Source organism: Triticum aestivum, chromosome 1A, assembly GCF_018294505.1.
Source record: "Triticum aestivum cultivar Chinese Spring chromosome 1A, IWGSC CS RefSeq v2.1, whole genome shotgun sequence".
Lineage (NCBI taxonomy): Eukaryota > Viridiplantae > Streptophyta > Magnoliopsida > Poales > Poaceae > Triticum > Triticum aestivum.
This window is the reverse complement of record NC_057794.1, coordinates 8,065,288-8,071,657: the sequence shown is the minus strand read 5'-3', so window position 1 is coordinate 8,071,657 and position 6,370 is coordinate 8,065,288.

Sequence of the window (6,370 nt, the reverse complement as noted above, 5' to 3'; positions counted from 1 at the left end):
GAGTAACGGTGCTTGGATCGGTCGGATCGTGAAGACGTACGACTAAATCAACCGCGTTGATATAACACTTCCACTTTCGGTCTACGAGGGTACGTGGACAACACTCTCCCCTCTCGTTGCTATGCATCAGCATGATCTTGTTGGGGAACGTAGCATAAATTCAAAATTTTCCTACGTGTCACCAAGATCTATCTATGGAGTCATCTAGCAATGAGGGAGGAGTGGATCTACATACCCTTGTAGATCGCGCGCGAAAGCGTTCAAGAGAACGGGGTTGATGGAGTCGTACTCGTCGTGATCCAAATCACCGATGATCCTAGCGCCGAACGGACGGCACCTCGCGTTCAACACACGTACGGAGCAGCAAAGTCTCCTCCTTCTTGATCCAGCAAGAGGGGAGGAGAGGTTGATGGAAGATGGCTCCAGCAGCAGCACGACGACGTGGTGGTGATGGAGCTGCAGTACTCCGGCAGGGCTCCGCCGAGCTCTATGGAGGAGGAGGATGTGTTGGAGAGGGAGAGGGAGGCACCAAAGGCATGGGTTGAGAGGCCCTCCTTTCCCCACTATATATAGGGAGTCCAAGGGGGGGGGGGAGCCGGCCCTAGAAGATCCAATCTCCTAGGGGGCGGCGGCCAAGGGAGGAGTCCCTCCTCCCCAAGGCACCTAGGGGGTGCCTTCCCCCTTTAGGACTCTTCCCCTTTAGGGTTTCCCCACCCCAGGCGCATGGGCCCTTGGGGAAGTGGCGCCCCCAGCCCACTTTGGGCTGGATCCCTTCCCACTTCAGCCCATGGGGCCCTCCGAGATAGGTGGCCCCACCCGGTGGACCCCCGGGACCCTTCCAGTGGTCCCGGTACAATACCGGTGACCCCGAAACTTGTCCCGGTGGCCGAAATAGCACTTCCCATATATAATTCTTTACCTCGGGACCATTCCGGAACTCCTCGTGACGTCCGGGATCTCATCCGGGACTCCGAACAACATTCGGGTTACTGCATATACATATCCCTACAACCCTAGCGTCACCGAACCTTAAGTGTGTAGACCCTACGGGTTCGGGAGACATGTAGACATGACCGAGATCGCTCTCCGGTCAATAACCAATAGCGGGATCTGGATACCCATGTTGGCTCCCACATGTTCCACGATGATCTCATCGGATGAACCACGATGTCAAGGACTTAATCAATCCCGTATACAATTCCCTTTGTCTAGCGGTACGATACTTGCCCGAGATTCGATCGTCGGTATCCCGATACCTTGTTCAATCTCGTTACCGGCAAGTCTCTTTACTCGTTTCGTAATACATCATCCCGTGATCAACTCCTTGATCACATTGTGCACATTATGATGATGTCCTACCGAGTGGGCCTAGAGATACCTCTACGTCACACGGAGTGACAAATCCCAGTCTCGATTCGTGCCAACCCAACAGACACTTTCAGAGATACCCGTAGTGCACCTTTATAGTCACCCAGTTACGTTGTGACGTTTGGCACACCCAAAGTATTCCTACGGTATCCGGGAGTTGCATAATCTCATGGTCTTAAGGAAATGATACTTGTACATTAGAAAAGCTTTAGCGAACGAACTACACGATCTTAGTTCTAGGCTTAGGATTGGGTCTTGTCCATCACATCATTCTTCTAATGATGTGATCCCGTTATCAATGACATCCAATGTCCATGGTCAGGAAACCGTAACCATCTATTGATCAATGAGCTAGTCAACTAGAGGCTTACTAGGGACATGGTGTTGTCTATGCATCCACACATGTATCTGAGTTTCCTATCAATACAATTCTAGCATGGATAATAAACGATTATCATGAACAAGGAAATATAATAATAATTATTTATTATTGCCTCTAGGGCATATTTCCAACAGTCTCCCACTTGCACTAGAGTCAATAATCTAGTTCACATCATCATGTGATTAACACTCACAGGTCACATCGCCATGTGACCAACATCCAAAGAGTTTACTAGTGTCACTAAACTAGTTCACATCATCATGTGATTAAGACTCAATGAGTTCTGGTTTTGATCATGTTTTGCTTGTGAGAGAGGTTTTAGTCAACGGGTCTGCAACATTCAGATCCGTATGTACTTCGCAAATCTCTAGGTCATATTATAAATGCTGCTTTCACGCTCCACTTGGAGCTATTCCAAATGGTTGCTCCACTATACGTATCCGGTTTGCTACTCAGAGTCATTCGGATAGGTGTTAAAGCTTGCATCGATGTAACCCTTTACGTCGAACTCTTTATCACCTCCATAATCGAGAAACATGTCCTTATTACTCCAAGGACAATTTTGACCGCTGTCTAGTGATCCACTCCTGGATCACCTTTGTACCCTCTTGCCAGACATGTGGCAAGGCACACATCAGGTGCGGTACTCAGCATGGCATATCGTATAGAGCCTATGACAAAAGCATAGGGGACGAAATTCGTCCTTTCTCTTTCTTGTGCCGTGGTCAGGTTCGAGCCTTACTCAATGTTCACACCTTATAACACAGCCAAGAACTCCTTCTTTGCCGATCCATTTTGAACTCCTTCAAAATCTTGTCACAGTATGTATTCATTTGAAAGTACTATTAAGCGTTTTGATCTATCCTTATAGATCTTAATGCTCAATGTTCAAGTAGCTTAATCCAGGCTTTCCATTGAAAAACACTTTCCAAATAACCCTATATGCTTTCCAGAAATTCTACGTCATTTCTGATTAACAACATGTCAACAACATATATTCATCAGAAATTCTATAGTGCTCCCACTCACTTCTTTGGAAATACAAGTTTCTCATAAACTTTGTATACACCCAAAATCTTTGATCATCTCATCAAAGCATATATTCCAACTCCGAGATGCTTACTCTGGTCCTTAGAAGGACTGCTGGAGCTTTGCATACTTGTTAGCATCTTTCAGGATTGTAAAAACATTCCGGTTGTATCACATACAACCTTTCCTCAAGAAAATCGTCGAGGAAACAATGTTTTGACATCCTATCTGCAAGATTTCATAAATAATGCAGTAATCGCTAATATAATTCCAATAGACTCTCAGCATCGCTACAAGTGAGAAAGTCCCATCGTAGTCAATTCCTTGAACTTGTCGAAAAACATCTTAATGACAAGTTGAGCTTTCTTAATGGTGATACTTACCATCATTGTCCGTCTTCCTTTTAAAATCCATCTATACTCAACAGCCTCACGACCATCGAGCTGTTCTGTCAAAGTCTACACTTTGTTTCCATACATGGATCCTCTCTCGGATTTTATGGCCTCGAGCCATTTATTGGAATCCGGGCCCACCATCACTTCTCCATAGCTCGTAGGTTCATTGTTGTCTAGCAACATGACTTCCAAGACAGGATTACGTACCACTCTGAAGTAGTACGCATCCTTGTCATCCCACGAGGTTTGGTAGTGACTTGATCTGAAGTTTCATGATCACTATCATAAGCTTCCACTTCAATTGGTGTAGGTGCCACAGGAACAACTCCCTGTGCCCTGTCACACACTAGTTGAAGAGACGGTTCAATAACCTCATCAAGTCTCCATCATCCTCCCACTCAATTCTTCCGAGAGAAACTTTTCCTCGAGAAAGGACCCGATTCTAGAAACAATCCCTTATTGCTTTCGGATCTGAGACAGGAGGTATACCCAACTGTTTTGGGTGTCCTATGAAGATGCATTTATCCGCTTTGGGTTCGAGCTTATCAGCCTGAAACTTTTTCACATAAGCGTCGCAGCCCCAAACTTTTAAGAAATGACAGCTTAGGTTTCTCTAAACCATAGTTCATACGGTGTCATCTCATCGGAATTACGTGGTGCCCTATTTAAAGTGAATGTGGTTGTCTCTAATGCCTAACCCATAAACTATCGTGGTAATTCGACAAGAGACATCATGGTATGCATCATATCCAATAGGGTGCAATTATGATGTTCGGGCACACCATCACACTATGGTGTTCCAGGCTGTATCAGTTGTGAAACAATTTCCACAATGTCTTAATTCTGTGCCAAACTCGTAATTCAGATATTCATCTCTATGATCATATCATAGATATTTTATCCTCTTGTCACGACGATCTTTCAACTTCACCCTGAAATTACTTGAATCTTTCAATAATTCAGACTCGTGATTCATCAAGTAAATGTACTCAACATCTACTCAAATCATCTGTGAAGTAAGAACATAACGATATCCACTACACGCCTCAGCACTCATTGGACTGCACACATCAAAATGTATTACTTCCAACAAGTTGCTTTCTAGTTCCATTTTACTGAAAACGAGGCTTTCAGTCATCTTGCCCATGTGGTATGATTTGCATGTCTCAAGTGATTCAAAATCAAGTGAGTCCAAACGATCCATCTGTATAGAGTTTCTTCATGCATATCTACCAACAAATATGGTTCGCATGTGTCAATCCTTTTCAAAAATGAGTGAGTCCAAAGATCCATCAACATGGAGCTTCTTCATGCGTTTTATACCGATATGACTTAAGTGGCAGTGCCACAAGTAGGTGGTACTATCATTACTATCCTATATCTTTTGGCATGAACATGTGTATCACTACGATCGAGATTCAATAAACCATTCATTTTAGGCGTAAGACCATTGAAGGTATTATTCAAATAAACAGAGTAACCTATTATTCTCCTTAAATGAATAATCGTATCGCGATAGACATAATCCAATTATGTCTATGCTCAACGCAAACACCAAATAACAATTATTTAGGTTTAACACCAATCTCGATGGTAGAGGGAGCGTGCGATGCTTGATCATATCAACCTTGGAAACACTTCCAACACATATCGTCAGCTCACCTTTAGCTAGTCTCCGTTTATTCCATAGCTTTTATTTCGAGTTACTAACACTTAGCAACCGAACCGGTATCTAATACCCTGGTGCTACTAGGAGTACTAGTAAAGTACACATTAACACAATGTATATCCAATATACTTCTATCGACCTTGCCAGCCTTCTCATCTACCAAGTATCTAGGGTAATCCTGCTCCAGTGGCTATTCCCCTTATTACAGAAGCACTTAGTCTCGGGTTTGGGTTCAACCTTGGGTTTCTTCACTGGAGCAGCAACTGATTTGCCGTTTCATGAAGTATCCCTCCTTGCCCTTGCCCTTCTTGAAACTAGTGGTTTCACCAACCATCAACAATTGATGCTCCCTCTTGATTTCTACTTTTGTGGTGTCAAACATCGCGAACATCTCAAGGATCATCATATATGTCCCTGATATATTATAGTTCATCCTGAAGCTCTAACAGCTTGGTGGTAATGACTTCGGAGAAACATCACTATCTCATCTGGAAGATCAACTCCCACTCGATTCAAATGATTGTTGTACTCAGACAATCTGAGCACAAGCTCAACAATTGAGCTTTTCTCCTTAGTTTTTAGGCTAAGAAAATCGTCGGAGGTCTTATACCTCTTGATGTGGGCACGAGCCTGAAATCCCAATTTCAGCCCTCAAAACATCTCATATGTTTCGCGACGTTTCAAAACGTCTTCGGTACCTCAACTCTAAACCGTTTAACTGAACTATCACGTAGTTATCAAAATGTGTATGTCAGATGTTCGCAACATCCACAGAAGACATTCGAGGCTCAGCACACTGAGCGGTGCATTAAGGACATAAGCCTTCTATGAAGCAATGAGGACAATCCTCAGCTTACGGACCTAGTCCGCATAATTGCTACTATCAACTTTCAACTAAATTTTCTCTAGGAACATATCTAAACAGTAGAACTAAAGCGCGAGCTACGACATAATTTGCGAAGACCTTTTGACTATGTTCAAGATAATTAAGTTCATCTTATGAACCCCCACTCAGATAGACATCCCTCTAGTCATCTAAGTGATTACATGATCCGAGTCAACTAGGCCGTGTCCGATCATCACGTGAGACGAACTAGTCAACATCGGTGAACATCTTCATGTTGATCGTATCTACCATATGACTCATGCTCGACCTTTCGGTCTCTTGTGTTCCGAGGCCATGTCTGTACATGCTAGGCTCGTCAAGTCAACATAAGTGTTTTGCATGTGTTTCGAGGCCATGTCTGTACATGCTAGGCTCGTCAACACCCGTTGTATTCGAACGTAAGAATCTATCACACCCGATCATCACGTGGTGCTTCGAAACGACGAACTTTCGCAACGGTGCACAGTTAGGGGGAACACCTTCTTGAAATTTTAGTGAGGGATCATCTTATTTACTATCGTCGTTCTAAGCAAATAAGATGCAAAGACATGATAAACATCACATGCAATCAAATAATAGTGACATGATATGGCCAATATCATATAGCTCCTTTGATCTCCATCTTGGGGCTCCATGATCAT